The sequence below is a fragment of the Crocodylus porosus genome, unplaced genomic scaffold (genome assembly GCF_001723895.1).
Source record: "Crocodylus porosus isolate Cpor-Errol unplaced genomic scaffold, CroPor_comp1, whole genome shotgun sequence".
Taxonomy (NCBI): domain Eukaryota; kingdom Metazoa; phylum Chordata; order Crocodylia; family Crocodylidae; genus Crocodylus; species Crocodylus porosus.
In genome coordinates this window covers 10,400,820-10,426,721 of record NW_017728932.1, presented here as the reverse complement: position 1 = coordinate 10,426,721, position 25,902 = coordinate 10,400,820, and the positions used below count along the sequence as shown (strand labels likewise).

Genomic DNA, 25,902 nt, shown 5'->3' with positions numbered 1-25,902 from the left:
TCTGAGTGGCGCTGTGTAGCCAAGGATTGTAAATGCTGCTAGCAAGCAAACAAAAGATACTGAAAACAAAAAAAACCACCCTCAGAACATTTAGATGGATTCAGGTTTGCAAAGCCTGGCTGACATTTATGGACTATACACTGTAGCCAGGAAAACACTGTGTTTTGAGGACACGCCACTTGGATCCTGAAGACAACCTTACAGAGCCTGGGGACAGTGACTTACACTTGAAAGCTGTGCAGGGCACCTGTCTGTCCTATTTCAATGACATCTAGGGTAAATCTATTCTATTTAAGAAGCCTTTTTCCCCCCAAGGTACGCACAACCTGGGGCTTATAGTTCCAGTGACGCTCTCTTATTTCTGGTGCCATTCCAGTAAAGGGAACGGATAGGGGACACTTTAGTTGTCTGCTTCTTGTGTGACCATTTGCGATAAGACAAGCAACAACCTGATCAGCAGAGCTTGTCATGGAGCCCAGCTCTTTGGGTAGTCATTAGGGGAAGGCTCAGGGGCACATCTTTTTGGGGGCATATGAGGGTGGTATTGGGTGTAGGTTGGTTTATTGGCTTATTAGACCAACTATTTATAAAGATATTACATTTACCCAAAAGAAACTTGTCTGCCTACGAGGGTGGTAGGCTTTTATTGAAGCTGAGGCGGAGGAAATATTTCTCTAGTGAGTAGCAAGTCCAGTGGGTGTCCACTGCTGCTTGCACCTTTGGGTTGAACACCTATGACTGGATCTGCCTGAAAGGACCTTTTTGTATTCACTGAGGCTCTGGACTTCCAAGGGAGAAGGGCAGATAGTTGGAATCACCCACTCACATGGATCAAGCTACAGGATCACAGCTTTAATAACTTTTAAAGCCAGCCCAGGAAAAACCTTTTCATTTTTATAGGTTGGAGCTAAAGGAAATGAACTAAACTAAATAAAAAAAACAACACCTCAAACCAAATTAAAATGGGCTTCCCTTTACCGAAGGCTTCCCTCCACAAGTTGTACACTTTGGGGCTGCAAGTGCACGTGTGTTGTTCATAGCCTTTTGACTTTGCCATAATAAATGATTATTAGTAACAGCAGCCCTGGGGAAGCCTTGTTACAATCAGGGTTGCAGCTGCCCTGTTCCTGGAAGCTTTTGCATGGTAGCAGTCACATAAAACAATGCTTTTATATTTTTCCATCAGAAGGGTTAGCCAAAGGTTGGGATGGTTCTTTGGGTCCATCAGTGCTTCATGGCATGGCCCTACTGAGCAGTATTTAAATAAGCAGTTCACAGGCAATAGCACAGAGTTGGAGGCAGGTTAATTTACCCTGCTTCTCAGCCCAGGGAGACAGCAAGCTCATTTAGATCTGGCCTGGGTAGGTTTCTAGGCACACACTCTACCTAGCTGCTTTCCCTGGGCCCTCAGCCTTCTCCTGCTGACGTTCAGGGGATTTTTGCTGCTGCAAGGCTGTGGTTAGCAGGACCAGATTGTATTTTTAGGCTTGGCTTTGCAAGCTACTGAGCATGCCCAACTCCTGGTTATTTTGCCTGAAGCACATTAAGTTGGTACAGAAGGAAGGAATATCTTATGGGAGAGACAGGTCACAAATTACAGCATAAGGTGGAAAAGAGACAAAGGGACATAGCCAACCTTTAATCTTCTGTCAGCTGTTTCATAGTCTGAGTTCACCAGCCATTTTAGACCTGCAGGGATTGATTTATATCAGGGAACAACGCTGAACTTTCTCAAAAAGTGCAGTGGAGTCAAGTCTCAGAAGGAGTGTATTTAAAGAGTATGCAGAGAAAATGTAGGAGCCCTAAACCACTTGTCAAACAGAAGTGACCCACTTCCTTTGATCCACTGTGGCATTCCTATTGATGTTGATAAACCCTATGCTCAGGAGTCAAAGGCTCTTAATTTGCTGTTTCTTGCCCATTAAAGCAGCAACATACCTAGACTCCTGGCGGTTCCGGGCAAAATTTAGTATCGGGCCCTCCTTCACCAGAGATGATGATTATTTTTACCATTTTGGGCCCCCTTTCTATCTGGGCCCTGAGTGGCTGCTTGTGTCTGGTCCTGCATTAAAGGTTAGTTTGAGAGTTGCTGAGACCAGCTTCTACCCTAGAGTTTAGTATCGGTCAGAAATTAGTCTTGTTTCTGTTGTACAAGGTGACAGTTCAGAGGTGGGGGGGGAAAGCAACAGTGTTAACACCATTTCTTCCCAGTCATTTATGTGATTTGGACTGGAGAAAGAAGGCAACTGGCTGCTCCAGGTGTTTTTGGTGACTAGCTAAACTGTTGTGAACCACAAGCGCTGAGTCGGATTCACTCAAATCCCCCTAAGTTTTTAGTACTAAGCAAAAATTCACGAAATGCATTCATTGCATCAGGGATGTGCAACTTTAGTATGTATGCAACAGGTTTTTAAAGGGGAGAGAATTAGTAACCATGTAATTAAGACCAACTATTAGGCCAATTTTTGATCTCCATTATTCAGATGAGGTTACTTCAGGCTCATCTCATGTAACAGAGATTAAAGACTGTCGGAGCCAGTGTTAGATTTACGTGCACATTTGCTATCAGTCAATGTGTAACTTCCCCTGGCTCGCGCGGGTGAATGGTTACTCTGGTGAGTTCATGCTTTAGTTCCAGGAAGCTGTCTTGCCATCCCAGCAGTCATGCTTGAGAGGGGTGAACTTCAGGCTGTCTCATTCAGCGGGAGTGAGCACCTAAAGGTTGAGATGTTCATTTGAACTTCCTGACTTCACAATATTGAGTTGGAAGTCTTATGACAACCTTTCTCCCTTGCTATTTTTCCCCAGCACTTTATTTTTATTGTTCTTGACATCCCAAGAAAAATGCTCTCAATTTTGTGAGGCTTTTGGACCAGAAACCACAAGGGGGAAAAGATCTCAGATCAAGATCATAAAGACAGTTGAATGTGGTGTTGGAAACAGAAAAATATCAGAAAGCAGGATGATTTTGTAACTGATCTGCTTCTCTGGCTTTCTCTCAGCCCTTCTCTGTGATAGCTTTAGAATTTGATGCCTGGGCTTAAAAGGACATAAAGAATGGATCTACGCGAGATGCTTTACTGTGCGTTAGAGCTAATTACTGTGCAGTAAGTGTCTGTGTCTATACATGCAGATGCTTACTATGCAGTAATTGGCTCTAATTGCAAGTAAATTTGCTACTTGCAAATGCAAGTAGCAAATTTACTCATGATTGGTAACCGTGCATTAATGTACATGTAGATGCCTGACCAGGAGGAAATGTGTTCCTGGTCAGTTGGGCCGCAGGGGGCGGGAGGTTGCTTTCTGCCCCTGGGAGCTGCCTGCTGCCAGGGTGGGCTCTGCCACCAGAGCCTGGACAGGGACAATGTCTCACTGCCTTGGCAGCAGGGAGCTCCCATCCCCCTGCTCCACGATCGCAGGGCCGGTGCTGGGAAGTGCTTATCTCTCAGCACCCACTCCATGACCACCGGGTCCTGCAACCACAGGACTCGAGCTGAGAGATAAGGATCTCCCAGCCACAGCCCCACAATCATGGAATGAGGGCTGGGAGCTCCCTGCTGCTGGGGCAGGGGGCATTGTAGCAGAGCCCACCCTGGCAGCAGGCAGCTCCCAGGAACAGGGAATAATGTCCCAGCCCCTGCTAGCTGTCTCCCAGCTATCTCCTGGCCCTGGGCTAGCACCCAGGGGGAGCCTAGAGCTCCCCCTAGCTGCTGCATGGGCCGGATGCAGGGCCACAGGGAGTGGGAGCAGTCTGCTGCTAGGAGCAGCAAATCTGCTCCTGCATTCCTGCATGTGTAGACGTGTGTCTGGGAGAGCTTTCTCCTGAGTAGTTTACTTGAGAGTAAAAACTGCTCCTGGATTATTTGCACGAGTAGACACCCCCAGAGCATAGCATAGAGCTGTGAAGAGTACTGCACGTAGGCTCATAATGATCATTACTGGCTAATTATTTATTAAATGGGCCAATAGGCCAGAATCTCAGCTCTTTCTTTTTTGGAGTAGGTTGTACTGGATTTAATGAATCACATGGCTTTGAGTTTTGAAAATGTACCTAGAAATCTAATAGACACCGTGAAAATTTTGGGCACTAGGAGTCAATCTTGTTACCTCCCCATGGGCTACATGCGCTGTAGTATGCCCACTGTGGAGTCTCACCGCTCTAGGAAGAATAATAAGTAGCATAGTTTCATTAGCTTTGAGGAGGCTAATAATTTTGTAGCAGATGAGGTGCTGTATGCACCTTGAACTTGAGACAAATCCTCCATTGGCATTTGTGAATTAGAAACAGATGTCATTCTCCCAAGATCTCAGTAGCCTGTGACCACCCTAACAAACACCAGTGAAGTGCACCTAAGTTCATTACTAGCCTAACAATGTTATCTGTTTCAGTCTTACGTGATTTTGCCAGCATTTGTGAATTTTTCTGCCGGTCTCCTCGTCGGGAGGCAAAGGAAGTTGGCTTTCAGCTCTTCAGAGCACATTTCTTCAGCGCAGCACAAGTTTTGTGAAAAATTTTAAGTTCTCCACTGAAAAAAAATTAACGGCAAGAGCCAAACATGAGCAGAGATGGAGGAAAGGGTTGCAAACCTATGGTGTGGGTAAAGACTAGCCCCCATTGGTTTGCGTTAATGAAAATTCCACTTTACTGATGGACCAAGTGCCTTGAAATCTGGGGACCTACTTCCTTCTTCCCTCCATAAATCAGCATGTTAATTAGTTGTTCCTGCTGAGCTACAAAGTAATTGATGTCTTGTAGCTTATTTGGAAGCAGAGCAGTGGGCAATAGTGTTGAGTAAACCAGGCACTGAACGCCTTTAGTGCTCTCTCTTCCGAAGTTATTCAAAGTTAAAAGGACCAATATCTCAGGTAATAAATAGAAAGCTTTACTGTGAAGGGAGAGTTGAGGGGCATGATGGTCAAGTCGTTCTGCCACACTCGGAGTCCTGCCCTTCCACCAGAAGCAGTGATATATAAGTAATGTATACAATGGTTTTTAGGACCTGAACTTTTCCATCATCCTCTGTCCTTTCCTCCATGCAGCATGAGTCTATTACATCACTACCATTCTGGTTTGAGACCATTTTGCACCTACTTTATACTGCAGCAAATGTCTACACTTGTCAGGGGGCAAAAGATGATCAAGCCTTGAGTTATTATCTGTGGTGACACTCTCCACTTTAAGAACATAAATTTTGAGCCCTGTGCGCTATAACACGACTAGAGAGATTGCTTACATCCAGCAACAGACCACTTGGCACCACACAGGCTGTCATTGTGAGATCAAAGGCAGAAGATGCTTTTTTGGGATATTACCCAAGATCAAGACTACATAGGCTATGAACAGTACCAAAGATTACTGAAATGGAAGGAATTTCATAGTATCATTAGCTTTTCCCAATTATTTTGTGGCTTGATTCTTTCATATAGATATATCTAAACCAAAATTGCATACGCCAAATTCTGCTCTCAATTAAACTGGCAAAAAGTAGCCTCTGTTTCCAAATATCTGGGTCCAGATGTGGGTCCAATATTTTGGCCGTATCTCTGTAGTGTTTGCATTTTATTTGGCCAGTGAAACTAAACTGGTCAGCTGCATTTGCTTATCTGATAATGTTAATTTAGCAAAGCATTTAAGCACGCACTTCACCTTAAGCGCAGTTTTAATCTGTCTCTGTTCAGCAAGAACCAGACTTTAATTGCATGACTGAGATTTTAAATAGGGAAGCAGTTAAGTGTGCATTTGAAGCTAAGTGTATGGTTCAATGCATTGCTGACTACTGATGTATTTAGATTCACAAGGCTGGAAGGAGTAGCAGAAATTAAAGCAGATGTACACACAATTTTCACTGGATTAAAAACAAAACGCCAAACCCTCAAGCTGAATTCTGCAAACTCTAGGTTTTGTATCCTAATTGCCATTTAGAGAGAAACCTATTTCCTCATTTCCAAGGTACGCATCACCTGAATCTCGCATTGAACCCAAAAGCAGCTGAAGGAATTGGGAATTTCAGTAGGAAAAAGCAAGCGTTCAGTGCCTCTAGAAACAAACAAGGGAAACTCAGCGGCAAACAGCAAAATGTTAGCTAAAATAAATGGCGCGTATGAAAAGATAGGCACACTACTTAGAAGGCAACGTCTAGCTACAGATTTAACTATTGGGTTCTGCAGTGAATCACAGATGCAGTCTGTATCTTTTGTAACGAGCAATATTTTGCAACATAAATTATATGTTCAGTTAGTAGAGAAACAGTTAGCCGGTGCGTGTATACCTTGGAGTCAAGCCAGCTTCCCCATCTCTGTGTTTTGTACTAGACATAAACATAAACAGGGACATTAAAGAAATAATCCAGTGGTTTCATTGGACTATAACAAATTCATTACGAGGTTTAAGTATTTACTGCGATACATGCGTCCCACTGGGGAGAGTTACCATCCCATAAAAACGCCGTATTCACTTACCCAAAGTATATCAAATTCCCATAGGATACAATACGATACAGAGCGTATGGAGTCATACAGATAAAATTCTGATTTCCCTTTTCCGCTCCCTTCATGTCTGTGGGCCTAAGTGGGACTTGAATTTGGCTTTGTGTGTTGGCATGTGTTGCTTTAGTACTTACAATAACTCCTAGGCCTGCTAATTTTAGGCAGACACGCTTGGCTGTGAGCTCCACCCCAGGGGCCAGGTGCCTACAAGTTAGCTAATGTGGTGCTCAGGACATCGGTGGATCCTGGACCCTTTTGAAAACTTTGTTCCAGATGCCAGGATCCCTGGTGGGTTGTGTTCATAGAGCTGACCTAATTTCCACCAATCAAAAAATTGACCTCCTGGTCCCTGCTGCCACCCAGGGGACCCAGCTCTCAGTGATTTCAATAGGAGGAGGGCTGGGCCTTGAAAGCCTGATTCTGGAAAGCCCAATGCACTTGAAAAATCATCCCATGCATGACTTTCGACTGAATAGGTCCAAGGTGAATTTGGCCCATTGCCTAGGTGGCTTGCAGTCCTTTTGCCTGCCTTGGGGAGAAAAGACATCAGCATCTGACCTTGTTTTCCCTCTACTACCTGCAGTTTGAGGAGTAAAAGAAACTAGTGCTAAACCACAGAGATGGTGGAAACTGCTTATGGTTTAAATACGGAATTGTTTTTATTCCTGGAGAGATGGCTGGGCTTTAAACAAGCCTAGATGTGTCTTGACAGAGCCAGGTCTGAGTGAGTTGTGTTTAAACAGAATGTACCGTACCCTATGCAGGCCTCCCACTGAGCATTTTATTCATCCCTTAGACACCGGTCTGGACCCAGTGCGATTATTTGTCTCATGGGGAGACAACAGTTATTTATGCAATACATGATGTGTCATAAAAATGATGGCTCTGCCTGGGAGGCATCAGTTATTTGTGAGCAGAGTGAGAGCAAGAGTCAGCGTGACTCTTAAAAACACCTGAACTCTAAGAGGTGGAAAGGCAAGAGGAAATGAAAGCGATAAATTAGGCCTGCCAAGAACCAGGGTACTATTGCACAGTGCTACATGCGATTCCATCGAGTTCTCCAGAATAACCTTAATGCTCTCGTACTCATTTAGGAAATCCATCTGTCTGAGAAAGTTTGGGGCTGGATGCAACGAAGGACTTGGGCATCTGACTTGTGGACACTCTGGGCCTGGCCTCTGGAGCAGAATGCAGTCCCTAGGGTGAGAAGCTGGGATCTCTGGGGAAAGTTAAGAAAATGGGATCTGAAACAGCCCACTTGGCTCAAGTGAAGAGCAAATAGGGAATGCTGGGCACAGGTCTGGGCATGAATCTTGTCGCTTGCTGGGTCTGATGTCCCTCACCCTGGGTATACCTCTAGGTGCCTAAGGACGTAAAGGCAAGCAGGAAGGTAACAGCTATGGCTTTTTGGTGCCTCTGGGACTTTTTGCATTGTACTTTTGGACTTTGGCTGGTTCAAGCACCAGCTTAGGCACTTCAGTCCTTTATAGGATTTAGCCTTTCATCATTAGGGCTACACTAATGAACTAACCAGAAGGGGGGATTGCATGAGCTATCCTGACCCAGAAGTTGCATCAACTGGATGAAAGCAAGGATTGAAATGACTGGTTCAAGTGGTATAAACCCCATGTTTGTTCAAAATGGGTTGTATCAGCTCTAGCTTGTTGGAACATCTATAGGTACAAGCTAAACTGCTGAACCAGGTGTGAATGCAGGAGTGCCTGTCTTCACCAAAACTGCTGATCGAAGTGCAACTGGTGTAAATTCTGTGCATAGGTGCAAGATGCTCTAGAAGGGTAAGGACTGTCTGGAAATCTTCTAATTTGAATCCTGACCTCAGCCAGGACTTCATTGCTTTGTCTTGGACAACTCCCTTGCCTCCTCTTCCTCTGTTTCCCCATTTGTAAAGTGGGGGGTGATAATATTTACCTTACAGGTCCACTCTGCAGCTTAATTAGCTTGTGCCCATTGCTAAGCGCTACAAATATAATGTTGTGTTTGCAGGCTTTAATGGGGATTTCTGCAAACGATTCCTTTGCCTCCAAGGAGATGCTTCACTGCTATTGTTGCAGCCAGCTCCACAAAGGGAATAAATGAGGAGAATGAGTTCCCTGCCATACACGTGCAATGAGAAAACATAAATTGCTACTATTTTTCAAACCATGACCGTGATCACCCTAGGTGACAGAAATCTAGAGGTAAAGTAAATAAGATGAATAGAGGTCTGTGCTGGGGAGACTCAGCCAAAGATATTTTTAGGGTGTCTGTTTGGTGGCCAACATAATTTGAAGCAGCTAGGCATCCCATGTGTGTCTGTTGTTGGACCACAAATATATTATCACAGATATAATGAAGCAATCTGAGCAGAAGCAATACACAACGATCTTATTTTGTCACGAAATACAGGAGCCAACCAAGATCACAGTATGTAGCAGATGTCTTGGTTAGAAAAATACTGGGTGTTGGTCTTCAAGTGCAGAAACAACATTGAAAACCATATTTATTTGGAAGAAAAAAAAAGAGAAACCATTGATCATATCCCCTTCTCATGGGTAAAATGACTTTTCAGAGGCAATAAGAGCTCATTTTCTATTGAGGCACCATGTAAAGCTTAAAGAAGATCTCTTGTTTACATTGCCATTGGGGAAATGAAAGGCCATGGGCGGGGAAGCAGATTTAGAAGCCCTGTTGTGATAGCAATTGTACAGGGTGTTTCTAGAAGGAAGGGACAGAAGGAAAAAATGGTCATTTCTTATCCTCCCTGTCTCTCTCTGTCATCCCCACAAAGCTCTTGAGAGAGCCCGTGTTGGTATATCAGGATAACCTCCATTCATACTGTTGGAGGATATGTCCAATATATTAGCAACAGGGCATTGGAGGGTCTTGAGACAAGAGCAATGGACTCTAGAGATGCATGTGGAAATCTTTACCCCCAGGGTTTGAGATCCATATGTGGTACAAAATGACATAGTTTTTGTAGAGTTCAGTACAAGTACACACATTTATATTGGCTGAAGACCTGGCCTGCAGTCAGTGGCTACTTCTGTGCCCTAAAAATGTACTTGGCATTTAGAAACACATTATAAAGCAGGAGGCAATGAACAGATCAGATCCTCAGCTGCTGTGAATTGGCATAGTCTCTCGGGGGAATGATGACCACGTGTACTACCTGAGGTTTTGGTCCACGAAATGCATCTTTGATTTTGTAGCCTCAGCCATTAGAAGACCAAACCAACACAAGCTATCATTTAATGGGAAAGTAATCTCCCCAAGTGAAAGCTCAGCCCAGCATGTATAGGTGATAAAACCATTATTTATTACCTATTCAAAGCTGATCTAGCAAAGGCCTCTGATGTTTTGACCTGGCATGTCTCACTTGTGGCATCTGTGGGCAGGACCTGTGTTACCTGCATTATCTGCAGGGCCTCTAGGCAGCTTGAAATGGGTCCTAATGTTTTGATCTCTTTCAAAAAGACCTGGATGCTCTCACATGATCTATTTGCTCCTCTGGGTTAGCAGGTGGACTGATGCAAGATGCATGTTAGAAGTAATTGGGAGTTTCATGAAGAATTTTCACAAGAAAACCTCAGTTCATCCCCACAGAAATTGTTCATGGAAATTGATATGTTTCCATGGAAGTTTCACTGGCGATTTCTCAGTTTCAGGAATTTCTGTTAAAAACTGGAGGTTGACCCACACATACTATATAGTAACCAACAGCCTGCTGGTTAGGACACTCAGCTGGGATCCTGGAGTCTGGTAGAACAGGACTTGAACTCACGTCTTTTCCATCCCAAGTGATTGTCTTAAGTACTAGACTGTTGGTGGTTGGCCTCTTTCTCTGCGAAATCCTTTTCAAAGGTCCTGGTTTCATCTTTAGGTAGAATAGGAAGCATTGTGGAATATCAGAGATTTGCCAGAGGCGAAAACTGTCTCCTGCACAGTCCTAATACACATGAACTGGGGACAGTTCAAACTGCAGCTGTTACACAAGCATTTTAATGTTGATTTCCTTACATCATCAATGGGAAACGAGCTAATGGCTGTCGTTTGTACATCGCTGATGCAGTTCTTGACGTAGATGGAGTCAATGGCAAGATATAGGGATGGATTCGAGCCTTGTTGATGCTGGCTTCTGTTCTTAAATCTATTGATTTCCGTGAAGTTAGGTCCTATTTACACTTGAGTAAATGAGAGCATAATCAGGGCTATAAGTGTTTTCTCCATTCATTCTCCTTTCCCTTATTCCTTTAGGAGCTGCTGGGTGGTCCTTTAGCTTTTCCCCTTCCTGAATGTTGTCTGAAAGGCGACAATATTAAGAACTAGAAATGGGCTTCCAATAAATAGCCAGCCCTAATAGTTGTGGGCAGGTTGGAAATAGTCTTGTTAGATTGGAAACCCTTTAGAGATAAGAACCAGACTTTTGTTCGGTGCTTGCATAGTGTCTAATACCATGGTGACCTAGTTTCTGCTTGGAATTCATGGGTGATACAAAAGCACATGCTCAAAATCAAGATCCATTTGGGAGCGTGAGCAACTCCCTGCTTAGAAACCTGAGGACCCTGCTTCTTGCCCATGGTGCTCTGCTGTGAATGTCAGAGGACGTTCTTTCTTCAGCACCTTGGGTTTTGTCTTCCCACCTAAACTGAGCCGTGTCTTCTTTTTAGATGGCACCTAGCTCTTCTGTGGGCAGATGCGTCTTGAGCATTATGTGCTGCTTGGGGTAGGCCCCTGCTGTTTGGATGTTGGACTTGGTGGTCCATGTCTGCCCAAGTGCTTTTCTGGATATGGATCTGTGCAAGCTGGATTGAATGGGGTGGAACCCTGTTTTTCCCAGGGTACAAAAGGACCCTTTTGGGCCTGATTCTTCCTAATGACTTTAGTGAGGTTTGGGTGAGGGCCTTTATGAGAGATGCAAAGCACAGGTTTGGCAGTGAAGCTGGGGGCGAGAGAAAGATGTACTGAATTCCTCAGGCAAGAGTGCAAACTGTTTCACTTATGAGCCAGGGAAAGCCATTGAACTGCAGAGCTGTGGTCCTGCCTGGTGTAATTCTTTCATGTGGCTCTGTTTTGATTGTAGAAAAAGGCACTGGGAGAGGAACAGCAAAAGGAGGGAGGACACAAGTAGGAGTAAGAGCCACAGGCCTGGGGATTAGCAGTTCTGGGTTGGATTCCTCCTGCCATAGGCTCCATATGGGCTCTTTGGCAAGTTACTTGACCTCTCCGTGCTTTCATTCCCACCTCCTACATAAGATGAGGGCAGCACTGGCCTGGCAGCACATTTTAAGGTTGTTATAAAGATTAATGAGTGTGTGTAAATGACTTTGAGAACTAGGTATCAGGAGCAGGAGAGGAAGGGCAGAGTATCGTGACGGTGATGAATGGAGGCACAACAGAAAAGTGACAGCTGGCGGGGGAAAGATAAAGCAAATGGACAAAATGTAAAGTGCGCTAATGAAAGATAGCAGGGTGTTTAGGAGCAGACTAAGGCTGCGTGGGCACTGAATGCCTGCACCTGGGAGGGTTCTGGAGAGCCTCGAGGGGCACAGACCGCCTCGCTTAGAGCCGGGACGATATCAAGGCCCTTTATCTGACACCCGTGACCTGGTTTGGGGTCAGCTATAATTTGGCAAGTCCAAGTCATGATTGAGGTTGTGCAAAATCTAACCACTCCTAATTTCTTCCCTTATCTCTGGTAAACATGCTGGATCATCCATTTCTTCATAGGAAGGGACATTTATCATATCTGGCCTTCAAAGCCAGAAAATACCCAAGCCAAACTATTAGTGGAGTAATTCTAGCCCATTCACAGTGCTCAAAGCAGTTTCCTCAGAGCAAGCAGAAAAAAGAAAGGTGCTCTTGGCTTCAATGACTTCTGTGTTGAAGCTCTAACCTGGTAAGACTTGTTTATATGAACTGTTTTAGGCTTTGGCAACAACTCTTCTGAATCCATGCAGCTGGGATATGGTCCTGTATTTGTTTAATGCTGTTCTCCATAACTTCTCAGTAAGGTTCAGGTACAATTTTTGTCAGTGAGATATCCCAATTATGAAATTTAAGCCATAAATTGGGATCCTGGAATACAAAGTATGTCTTAAAGAGACATTGGAAGATATTCAGTGAAACATTCTGCTTTCATGTATTATTGAGTTCCATATGTTACAAATGTGTTGCTGCTACTAAAACAGCTCTCATGTATTTAAGACTAGATTATCCACAATTACATCTGCCCAAAGGACTTAGCATCATCTCTGGTGTATCTTTTTAACAGTGCTTCAAAATAACAAACTGTATTGGTTTGTGTATCTCTCTTTTCCACCCACTGGATTTATAGTGTCAGAGTAAGTGCTGTTTGCAGACAACAAAAAAGAAGATTGCTTGACAGAGGAACAACCTTTTGAAAGCAAATATTGGGTGAATGTGCTATTTTTTTTAATGGCTGCAGCAATAAAGATGCCATATGGTTATGGATATTTGCTCCCAAATCTCCTGGTTTTGAAGAGGAAATGCTTTGCTGTAAACAGATTGTCTTTTGCTGCAACTGAAAAAAACAATGTCCATTTTGGATACTTTAGAAAATGTTCCATGTAGCGGGGAAGGCAGTCCTCTCCTGGATGAGCATGGAAAGAGAGGGAGTGAAATTCTTGGTACCTGTACCATAAAAGAGATGGTCCCTTTTATTTTAGAAGGAAATAAGTTAATACTAAGTGTTTTATCACCCTTGCAGCTGTAGGTGTCTCCAAGTTCATATGAATACTGCAGCTTGGCATCTGTGTCTTGATTAAACTTTTAGGGCTGTTAAAATATTTTTTGTTCTTTAATTATGAAACAGGGTCCAGGGAAGGGGTGAGAAAGGTACAGACAGGAACACTGGCCCTGATACAGAGCTCATTGAAGTTGGTAGGAGGCTATAGGTATTGTTTAATTATTAATGCTGCAATGGGGCCTACATGCTTCAGTCAAAAATTAAGGCTCCTTTCCTTTGTCATGACTTTATGGTAGACTGTATCTTTATGTTCTACTTTTTTCTAGCATTCAGGACAATGTCTGGGCAGTTGTCCCTGATTCAAGTTCCTAGATGCTACTGCCATGCAAATACTATGCACTGTACATATATATAGGACAGTCTGGGTGGGATACAACTTATCATTTCTACTACTTTCACTGAGGCATAACTCAAGCTTGTATTGAACAAATACTTGTGGTTGTTCATAAATGACCTAGACAGGAGTCAGAGAAACTCTTCTGAGGGGTGAGCAGCTATATGTCTCATAGGAAACCGTTGTGGAAGATGTATGCTCTATACTGGGTGATGCAATACACTGGACATCATACAGGATCTGTCACAGAGCATGTAAGGAGAGCTTTCACATGGGTTAATGAAGCAGGTATCAAAAACAACACATAAAGCAAAGTAAAGCTTTAACTTCAATAAGAAAGAATCAAAGCACTGCAGCACTTCTGATACCTGTGGCTCACTCCTGTTTTTCTGTATTGAAAGAACAGTCAGGAATAATCAAATGTTGCACAGCTGGAAAACTTCAGAAAAGTTATGTTTTAAAAACAAAAAATCGATTTCAGCTGGGAAACAAAAAATTAACACAGGAGAGAAAAACATTTCCTGCATTTTAAAACAGGTTGCATGAGCTGCTGCAGCTCTGTTTTGCCTCCTTTCTTTGTAGAAGTGATTAAACAAAATATTACAGGCTAGATTTCTTCTCCCTTCCCCTCACCCCACCCCAGGGACAAAACCAGCTTCAGTGGAATTTATATCAGGCCTCTTATGTCTCCTAAATAACAGTCTTTATTAACCAGCAGGGTAAGGAGTGAAAGACGAGCAGTATGTCATGATTCCACGTAATGCTGTGGTATATTCCTGTCTAGATAAGTTTGCATGATGGGACCCAAAGATAGCAGTATTTCTAACCCTGGCAGTCAGCTAGGAGATGTTTAGCTGGGTTCCCTGAAATATCCTTCAGGGTCTTAAACCTTCTCCTGACTGAACAGCACTGAAGAGTTTGCTGTGCAGATCACAAGGTTGGTGCCGAAGGTGGCTGTGTTTCCTGAAGACAATGGTCCCACTGAATTGAAGAGGGCTCTGCTGACAGGGAAGGTGAGTGAGATTTGGACTGCAGTGTGGCAGGTGTGAATATAGGCAGCTCAAGAAGACACAGAAAACAGGTGGTGGCACCCAGAGCTGCTTTAGTGGTCCATATATGATATAAAATAATGATTGGTTGATGGCTGGTTCCTTGTAATCCATGAAAATTGTGTTTAATTCTACTTGGTGGGGTTATTTGCCTATGTTAGGAGCACTCTGCCTCTGAAGTCGGTGCTTTAGATTCATAGAAGAGGGTTTGAGGGACAGAATATTGTTTTATCCACCTCTAGCGGTGAAGTACAGTCTGCACCCAGTAAATCCCACAGAGGGTTAGAGGAACTAGACTGGTGTAAATAGATAATCAGGCCCTTTCTTAGTGAATGATGCATTAGGAAATAACCCCTTGCATCTCTGGTATTTTAGTTCAGCTGAGCTTACAAAGCATGGCTCAGATCTTGCAGCCTCCGCATGCCCTGGACAGACAACAACACTAGCGTTTTGTCTAGTTCACTTGGTATTTCAGAACTTTACATCCATTGTAAAAACCCAGATTGTCTCAGACTCCTACCTAAACGATGTATGTAGAGAGTTGACAGGTACTTGAATAGGTTAGGGCTGTATTATGAAATCTCCGTGAAGACTCAAAGGTCATTCCTTTCACGCAGAGTCCCTTCCTATTCCTCCCAAATGTTACGGGTGTCACACACCATGGGCTGTGACAGCTCCTGCATTGTACAAGCAATTCAGGGCCAATTCTCTGCCAAATTGGAAAGCTGAACTTTGCGATCTTTCCATCGATAAGGAAAAATTGAAATATTGCAATCACTGGCCTCCATTTTATTAGAGCGTCTTAATGAAAATGTAAATGGCTGCTGCATTCAGTCTGAAAGCAGGAGATAGGAAAGACTTCATACCGGGTATATCTCGGCCCAGCTCCGTTGATTTCAGTGGAAGAAACTAGTCGAATGGTTTGCCTTGTGAGACAGTGATCAAGGTGCAGGCGCAGGGGTGTGTGTGTGTCAGAAAGAGAAATGAGAGTGTAGGTTTCCCATTAATTTCTTCTTGAGCATGGTCCAAGTGAAGATGGCAGAGGAGAACGGAGTGCTTTCTTCCCTTTTGCCCTCTTTACCTTACCACACATTACTGCTGTTGCATAGGAAGTTGCACTGAGTGAGATCTGAGCTGGGTTCTGGTCTTTAACGGGGAACTGTGAATGTTTGAGCCGCAGCTTGTATAATGATGGGGCTCAATTGTTTGTTCTTCAAAATCTCTGTCCGAGGGGAGGAAGATGGGTACATGGCACCTTTACTCACTTCAGACCCCATGTAATGCCTGGCTGTGGCTGGACAGGAGATCTGGAAAGAGCATGCACCATGCAGTGGCTATGGGGAAGTCGCAGGGTGGCTCCCTTCGCAGAAGGGCATTCACTATTCAGTGGGACCTTCCTTTTTGCATGAGTCTTTCCTGGGAAGCAGGTGATAGAAGTAGCTTTGGAAATGCAGCTGAGAGCACCCTTTTCATTATTAATCCTCATTGCTCTTTGATCTCTGAAGATCTTGAGATCCATGGGTCCTGCAAGGTGGAGGAGCAGGGGCCTTTCGAAGTCCAAGTCTGTCTTCTAGCTACCAGGTGGCAGTGCCCTCTGCTTTTCAGATGCAGAGAGAATGATGAGGAAAAATGTGTGAAAGGCAATAGATTCCCGAGTGTGATTGACTTCAGCAAATTCCCCATTGTGGGGATGTCATTGAGATAATATCTGTGTTTTAACTCAACAAATTACACCTCTGTTTAATGTGCTCCCATCAAACAGTGCATTTAAGCAAGGCATGTTATTGAGACTCTTGCACTCTTTAAGGGGAGCAGCAGACTATTCAAAAGCATTGTCTGGTAGGGGCTGTGAGCTAAGCTATGCGTTATCTCCTAATTGCTCTAAGGGAGCGTGGCATTTTGGTGCCTAAACAGATGACAGACTGGTAGCGGGCAATCGGACAGCTCAGTAAAGCTGGGCATAGATCTTCAATCGCAGGTTGTACAAGGTAGACAATATTGTTCCCTTGATACTGGTTGCCATTGTGGCTTAATCATAGGTCCTGGGATAACTCCATAGGCTACTTTGGAGTGCATTAGAGAGGGCAGGCCCTCTCAACCTGTCTTTTGGCTCAGACACATTGCCATGGTGTCTGATCACCTTGTGCTCCTTAATGGATTGCATCCATACACGACCCCTGGTGAAGTAAGGGGGTTGTGATTCCAATTTTGCAGGTGGTGATTTTGGGCACAGAGAGAGGACATGCCTTGCTCAGAGGTGCACAGGAAATCTGTGACTGAGCCAGGAACTGAACTGAGATGGCTTCTATCTCCCTATGGCGCCCAATCTGCTAAATTGTACTTTCTAGTTTCCCTTCGTAGTGTTGCTGCCTGACGGTAACAGATCTCCAAAGTAAGGTGCCTTCAGTCATAGCACCAGCCATGGACTCAACATAGACTCCAGGATTTTGATCTGTGCTTAGGTCCTGTGAATTTTTTTTTTTTAGGATTCTTCTTAGTCTCTTTTCCTGTTTGGTACATAAACCAAATGAGCTTGGCTTCCTGGAAGGTCTCCAGCTATCTTGACCATCAGGGCTCAAAACCCATTTCTATATCTTGACTTGAAGCAGAGGAGGAGAAGGGATTTTTTGAGTCAGACTCTTCTGGGATGGTGTTGATGTTGGTGCCAGTGTCTGTAGTCCTCTTGAGACCCAGGCAAGGAGCAACCTGTTTTCAGAGTTCAGCATTAAACCTCCAGACTCTGCAAACCTTTCTGTCTTCCTTAACTTTGAGGCTGCCATGCTGTCCTTAGCTAAGTCTATGTGTATTTGGGGTCAGAGGGCCTGCTTCCCTTCTTACACAGTTGAGCATCAACTGTTGACCTGAGGAAGGTTATTCAAGTATAATGCTGATGTTGGGCCGAGCAGTATGATCTCTGAACATGTGTGGGAATGAAGGATATGCTGAGTCTCTGAAGTCACTTTACCTTACAAATACAGTATCTGGCTGTCTACTTGATAAACTGCTGTGAACGTGCTTCTCTTTGATTTACACCATAAGACTTAATTGTATGCACATTCAGTTCACTCGGAGATGGGCTAATGCACAAGTTAAATTATTGAACTGTCTTATCACCCCATTAATAAAGCCCTCATGTGGAGCTGTGACTATATATTTTATGAAGCCATGTGGGGAGTAGAAGCGGATCCACAGTATGTGAGATGCATGAGGACAAAACAGACATTTGTCATCCCAGCTTCAGTGGATGTTGCTGTCCTTCCTTTCTGGCAGGGCGACCAGCAAGCAGAGGGGTTAAGTTGATCTTCCAGGGTCTCATGATGCATCTGTGGCAGAGCCACCATTTGTGTTCAGGAGTTCCTGTCTCCTTCTCCTTGGGTCCATAGTGTCATAGAAAATAACTCTGTAAGGGATGTTAAGAGGTCACCAAGTCTATCTCCCTTCTGCAAGACCGAATAAACTATACCTAAACCGTTCCTGACCAACGTTTATCTAACCTGCTCTTAACACATCTCCAGTATTGGAGCCTCCATAAAGGACCTCCTCCAGTGCACAAGTCCTTACTGCTGCAAAGTTTTGTCTTTCTGTTAAACTTAAATCTTCCTTGATGCAATTTAAGCCTATTACTTTTTGTCCTAGCTCTGCTGAACATGAAGAACAATTTCTTACATCACCCCTTCATGCATTTGAAGACTATTGCCATTTCACTCCTAATAAGCAGTGATCCTGTTGCTTCTCTTAATGTTTTCTTTGGGACCAAATTAATCCTCCCATTGTTTTGCTGTCACATGGCTCTGAGTGAAACAGCGACTCAAGGACCTGTAATCTGTCTGGCGGAATAAAGCAGGATGGCAAGTGCATGTTATTTGACTTTAAGAGTACTCTTCAGCCGATGAGATTAGCATTTTTCTAAGGAGCAAGCCCCTTCTGAGCAAGATGAATATTCAGTGCTCCCATGAGAATTTGCGTTTGCAGCTACAGGCTTTTTAAACTTTGCTTTCTTGTTAACATGACAACTAACTCCGAGCCTTTTCCACATGAGTGGTTACTTTCTTTAACCCAGAGGATACCTTCAGATTTCCTTCACAAGAGCTTTGTTGACAACACCCAGACGCTGGCTGGAATTAAGGAGACACCTATGTGAGTTCCTGACTATTCTCAACTACTGTAGGTACTTCCAAGTGTCTCAACTTCTTGAGGCTACTGTGCCCTTATTCTGCTCAAAAGTTTCCTACATTAGTTTTCATTTCGTCTTCTAAATAAAGGGTTTGAAAGGACACGGGACAACCTTGATGTTTAGATGTTCCTGAATCAAAGGCACGCCGGAGCAAAATTATCCCCCGTTGCCCACTTTGATTTCAGGAGATCTTCTGATTAATCTGCCTTGGCTTTAGTTACTGTTTCCAGGGAATTGTTTTACCAAGGGAGGTTTCCATTGTTGGTGGCTAGTCTTGCCCTGCAGTTAGCTGGCATAATATGTACTAATGTGAATCATGGCATAGCTTGGATATATCTGGCTATGCTAAAAATTTTCAGCCAATGGTGGTAGCTGAGTGCAGAGCTCCAGGGTAGAGAGAGACATAAGCTTTTCTTTCCAGTGATAAAGCAGCTGATTCTTCCTTAGCTTTTATTGCTACTGCTTCACAGTCCTGCAGAAAAGACAGTTCAAGGAGGATGCTTGTTGTCTGCTCTTTTTTTACTTTTTCTTATGAGCAGACAAGGTTCTGGACTGGTGATGTTTAAAAACCAGTGCTGTGCTCTTTCCTGGAGCCTTGGAAAAGTAAATGGAGAGATGCCTTGCTTCTTTAAGGAGAACTGGATACAGCTGGACTTCCCACTGATGAATACAAATGGGAGGCATGGCTAATTTCAGCTGATGGCTAAATCAAAGGTCTAAAGCAGAGCTCTGTGTCGGCTGCTATGAGAGAGGGACAAGAAGGGGGGAAAAACCCATAACCCTGCAACACTCCTCTCATCCAAAGCCAGTCAGTGGAAAGATTGATGTTGGCTTTAATGAGTTCTGCATGAGATCTGCGATGAGCTTAGGGATACAAATCAGTTTCCTTTAACTGTCCCAGACCTGCTGCCTTGCAGGTCCCGCTCCTCCTTTCTGTAGCCAGGAAACAGCGCTTAACCCCCTTCCCTGTCCAACTCTAGCTAGAATCGTTACAGCTGATTACATGCTCCTATGCCACTGTGCTGCTGCATCCTTGTCCTTGTGAGTTGTTCTTCATCTCCTTAATAGCCGGCTCACAATATATTAGGGATCGAACTAGAGGATGATAGATGTCTGCTCTTATTCAAGTGTGTTTCCTACTGGAGACCCCTTTCCAAGTTCCAAGTCCCTTAACTTTTGGTCCGTCCATCAGAGGAAAGCTTAAATGTGCTACATCACTGACTCTCCCCTGTCTGTAGAGACAGAGCAGAGTGCCTCACTGTGCTCCCAGACCCTGCCTGTCCTGATACCCAAGGGTATGTCTACTCCACTTCCAGGTTTGGCATGTCCATGGGAATGGGGCATGCTCAGGAGTGTCTCTGTGTCAATGTGAACACATGGGCAGGCTGTAAAACCACCTCTTCCCAAGATGGCAGCAGTGCAGCTGTGCCTCAAGAACCCCTATGTACTTCTCCATGCTAAGCATTTTAACCAGCGCTGATAGCAACCTCTATGAGTGCAGAGCTGCAGGGTAGAGAGAGATCCAAGCTTGCCCCTTTTTGAAAGGGGTAGTGCTGTAGCAGCACTGGCTCATTCTGATAGTGATTACTGATCTATCCCCCGTTTATTTGGGCCAGTTGACAGCAACACACAAAACCTGAGACTTTTTTCCTAATGAGGACCAATCATAGGATCTTATCTTAGTTTGCAAATTATGCAAAGCTTTTCAAGCAAACCTCACATTCTTGGCCTCTAAGGCCACAGCCATTAATATGAAAGATGCACCAGGGCTGTTGCCAGCTTTATAAATGGTGCTTTTGATGAAGATGATTGAAAATGAATGGGCCAGAACCTGATCTTTTCCTTCTGTTGTCACTCTGGTCTCAATGGAGTAAAATATTATGTGAAAAATGGCTTCAGGATTTTATACAGTGGGGCAGAGAAGGAATCCAGGCTAACAAAGCTACTTGCAGTTCTGAAAACATCAGGCTTTGCTGTGTGCTAGTTTGCTGCATCCTTAATCAGTGTTTATTAGTGGCATTAATGATAAATGATTGCATTTCATGTACTGATTTGTTAGTAAAATGCAAAGGAACTGCTCATACCATAAAGACTTATTTCCTCCACTGATTTGATTTAATTTAATTTCATTCTGAAATCTTGGGATTTGTCTCTTCTGAAAGCCTTATTCATAGGGGAAAAATCCCAAACAAACAAGAATGCAATTTCCATTTAATTGTTTGACTGCCATTCCTACCTATGTTTAGCATGTACGGCACATAACAAAATGGAGACATTGTTCTATTTTAAGAGACTTAATGAATGAGACATGGAACGGCAAGACTGCAGTCCAGTTTTATTCCTGCTTATGTCATTATAATTTTGTACAAGGTCTGCTCTCATCTCTGACACTGATTCACCATGTGATCTTTGGCAAGTCACTTTACCTCTCTTTGCTTCTGTTTCCCCCATGCATAAAAGGGAAATAGTTGTTGATTTGTATTGCAGTAGTGCCTGGGAAGTGCCTAGGAGCCCCATTCATGAACCAGGAACTCATTGCTCTCAGCGTTGTATAAGCACAGAATTAAAAAAAATGATCCTTGTCCTGAGGTTCTTACAGTGTCCTTTGTAAAGAGTGTCACGGTGTTTGCCTGATCAAGTCTATCTAAGAGCTTGTGTCAATACAGTGTCTTATGGAGGCTACCGAAGAAGTAACAGTAGTCATCACAGATGTAAAATCAGGAGAACTTCCTAGATGATGATGATGTTTTAAATGAAAGTGGAGGGAGCCATCTCAGCCCTTTATGTTATACTGCAGACAGAATAGATGATTTAATGGGACCTTCTGGCTCTAATACACGTGAATGTGTGGCTTTCCATTGGGATGGTTATTGAAAAAGCATGTTTGAATAATTTACATCCTCCGGGATGCTCTGAGATTTTCTTTTAGAATGATTATTATTTGGGTAATCTTCCTGGGCTGGCGAAAGCTCTAATACTATAAGATGCCAAGGCTTTGTCTGACTGAGATGACAGCTGTGTTAGACTAATGAGTCCCAAGAAAGTTGAAACATGTGCCTAGGGTAGATGTTTCATCCTGAGCAGAACTAATTATGTGAGACTTGCATACGGTACCCTAGAAGGGCCATTAATGGGAATGGGTTACATTAGTGCCATTTCCCATTCTCATTAGGCTTCCGTTGCTCTCATTGCCAGGAGAATGGATTGATGTAGTCCCACTTTCTCATCTCATTATGACCTGTGGTACTAAGGATGAGGGCTCTTTCTTTCCTAATCGCTCATCTGCTTTGTGACAGGCAATGCTGCATGCCATTGTTGTGACCTCTTTAATGATCTGGGCTTTGATTGGTTGGTCTCTCCTTTCTTCTGCGGTGCAAGTGCCCAGGTGTGTGTGTGGGGGGGGGAGATGGGAGAGAGAAGCAGCGCTAGATAGGCAGAAGGAATAGAGAAGGGGAAATGAATAACTAGGTAATTTGGAGCTAGAATATTTAAAAGGTTGAGATATCACGGTGCGGGCCCAATTTCTCACCATAATGAGGGGAAGAACATGGATACCAAGTGACACAAACTCAAGACACGGTAGCGCATTACTATTTTGGGATTACAGTCCATGAGCCACTTTAGACATTGCCAATTAGCTGGCACCTTTTATAATGTGAGTGCAGAAAGTGCATACATTTGGGCCCGTGCAGACAGAGCTATATTCAAAGCGAGCTGAAGTCAACAGGGGTCTTTCCATTGACTTCGGCAGACGCTTTGGATCAAGGCTTTCAGAAAGGCAATTGATTTTGGGTGCCTACCTTGATATGCTACCTAGGGGCCTGTGTTGCAAACAGCAGGCACTCAGCACTTTCTGGAAATCGGTTTCTTTAATGTAGCTCGAGCCAGATGCCCAACAATTGTGCCGTGAAGTTGGGAGTAGAGAAGGTGGTTAAGGAAGGACATAAGGAATGAAAGGGCTCTTGAAGGAAAGAACAAGTGAGATGTGGGTAGCAAGGAAGTTGTGCAGACCTCTGGAAATGAAGCCAAGGTATATGGACTTTGTATAAAGGACAGATAGGAGGGCTGGCATTCAGGAAAGCTGGCAGGCTGGATGTTTGGAGTGATTGCCTAGCATCTGCTTGGAAAGATTGGGTTGGAGATGGAACAGGTGGAAAGCAAGAAATCCTTGGCTCACAAAGGGTTTTAATAAACAGGGCACAAGCACCCCTTTGAAAGAGGCAAATATTTGTATCTTCTTTTTACGCAGCAGTAAAAAAATAAGTGAAATGATGTGAATAAGTTTTTAGGGCAAGGCAAACAGCAGATCCTGGTGTCCTGACTTGGTGCTGAAGTATGAGTTTCAGCATCAAGGCACAAATGGGCATGTCCCACAATCTGAAACCACACTCAATGCGCTGCACCCAAGAGGAAAATAATTGATGCAAAATCACTTATTACTGTACTGACACCGGCATTGCTTGTCTGACTTGCATCCTACGGTTCTATACAGCAACGTGAAAGGGATACTAATGCCACTTCTGTACAAAAGTATCTAAGCTGGTTTTCTTTAAAAAGCTACTTTTCCACTCAGTGTGTCCTGGCTAATGAGAAGCCATCGTGGTGTGTACCAGTACCTGGGTAATAATTTATCCTAGTGCTTTTATTACTTTAATTTGAATGATGTTAAAAATGACTTCACATTTCCAGAATATTTTTAAGTAGGCTCCTGCTCATGATAACATTGCAATGACATGGTACTTTTTGTTTTCAAAGTGCTGTACAGATGTTAACCATTTTATCATTGCATTTTGAGCATGTGTTAACTCATGCTGCACACAATGAATAGACTTGTCTAGGCAAGCAGTACAAATCCCTCTGGCTGAAATTCTTGCGCATGTGCTATCCACTGGGTATTCAGGAATAATGGATATGCTAAAAGAAACTGGGATCAGTTCCCAAGCAGGAAAAAAACCCAATTTCAATGATGAGGTATTTACAGCAAATAATTTGACTGGCTCTGGTCTCCTCGGTGGAAACAAAGGCTGAAGGCAGAGGTTGTAGGAGGTCTGTGCTTCCCTGGATCTTTGTTCCCTGGTAGCAACAGTTTGCATACACATCTTTCAGTAAAGTGGCATTACCTGCTTGCTGTTTAAAGCAGAAATGTTTCTTGCTGTCCTTAAAGGGGTATAAGAGAAGATTTGGAGCTATGTGTTTTGAGTTTAGCTGTTTGCCGATGTGAAACTGTACTCTACAGAATTCGGGTAGAAAAAGCAATGCTACCTCCAGATCTGCAGCTGGGATAAATTGGTGGTGCTTCATTGACTCTACTGGCTTAATTCTTCATTGTTGAGGTCCATGGTTAAGCTTAGTTGATTTAAGTACCTCTTGTTTCTGTTCTCTGGGCCCATCTGAACGCTCAGCTGGTGTCTGGTGTTGAAGAAGAAACTTGCTACAGGCATAACCACAGGGTTGCTTTGTGCCTTGGACTGATCCTGTCTAAGGCATAATTTCCTGTGGTTGGTTTTTACTGCTTTGTTTTGCATTCAAACAGCATATTTTAAACATTGCTTACGTTCAGATCTAAATGGTCTACTAAAACTGGAGCTTTAAAGTCTGCAAAAGTGCCTTCAGGGACTTGTTAGGCAGACAAAACAGATCCAGCAGGGTGGTTAGGATTTCAAAGCTTCCACTGAGAGTGAGGGTTATATTTCTATTGTGCATATGTGTTTTAGATGCTTAAGACGTGTTTGTTGCCTGTTACATAGATGCTTTTGAGGATGTTAGGTCTTGCAAAAGGTCTGTGCTTAGTCCAACAGGATTGCTGCCTTTCCAAATGGAAATAGGTGGAGTCAGGAGATTTTGCCGGTGCGGTTTGTAAAGAAATAAGGTAACACCTACGCAAACTGGGCCCCCTGATTGGGCTGTGAAACCGATAAAGACTCTCCCTATGCCTGAAGAAGGGTGTTCATGCCCAAAAGCTTGCAAAGAACAATTTATTCCCACTGTGAAGTTGGTCTAATAAAAGACATCATATTTACCCAAAGAACTTTGTCAGCCTTAGTCTTTAGACCAACATGGCTACAACCAAGGGGACAGTGACCATGTTTTTTGCGGTCCTTTGTGCCACTCCACCATCCGGCACCTTCCCCTCTTGGGCAGGCTGAGAGGCTGGGCCACAGTGGCAGTGAGGACCACTGGCTCCCACAGGGGCTTCAGTTATAAAGTGTTTTTTTCCTGATGATTTTGTGAACAGTCCTGGATTTTGTAATTCTCGTGAAACCACGATTTAAGTAGACCCTTACTAGTTAGCCTCACCTTTTTGCCATGCAAATTGGAAGAGGGAGTCATGTGATACCATCAAAAGTAACATATTGCATCTAAGGGAGAGCCAAGCTTCTAAGCAAAGACGGACAGAAATCCAGGAACAATGTTGTGCTCATTCTGATCTTTATGTCTTTCTTTAGGATTAATCCAAACATACTGCAGGGTCTTGCTTAAATCTGTCTGACCACAGAATGGGCGCACATGTTACAGCCCCTCTCATTATGTGTTCATCTATTCTGCTTTCTGCTTCCCAGCAATTATGGGCAGCTTATCTTAAGTTTTGTTGATCTTCAGACACGACTGGCACTCACATGTAGTCCTGTTCTGCTTTCACTGGGTAATGAAAACTGACGGCGCTTTGGCTTTGTAGCAAAACAAGAGGTCATTTGCTGAGCTTTTTTTTCTTGTCCTTTTGGAGCAACTTTGTTCACATCCCTTTATTTCATAAGAAGCCTAGTAATTGTGCTGAAGGGAGTTAGCTACTGGGGCCAGACCCAGCTCAGGAATAAGGCAGTAAGGTCACTGCGCTTAAAATGGAAATAGACCTACTGAGACTGTCCACTTTGTTCCCTGTCTGTTTAGATATTTATACAGCCTCAAATATGACCACATGTATTTGTTAATGGACATGTCCTCAGGGTCTTTTAGTTAGGGAAGTATTGTTACCCGCTATTTACAGATGATAAATTGGGGCACAGAGGAACTGAATGAGCTGCAGGAAGTTTAAGGCAGAGCAGAGAACCAAGGTTGGGTCTCACAAGCCCATCCAGAGCCCTAATCCTGACCG

General features: G+C 43.7%; 1 protein-coding gene across 3 annotated transcripts in view; it reads left to right on the top strand.

Moving 5' to 3' along the window:
• RAP1GAP2 (RAP1 GTPase activating protein 2) overlaps positions 1-25,902 on the top strand; it is a 245,022-nt gene that overhangs the window by 90,719 nt on the left and 128,401 nt on the right. The gene's annotated exons all lie outside the window — the stretch shown is intronic.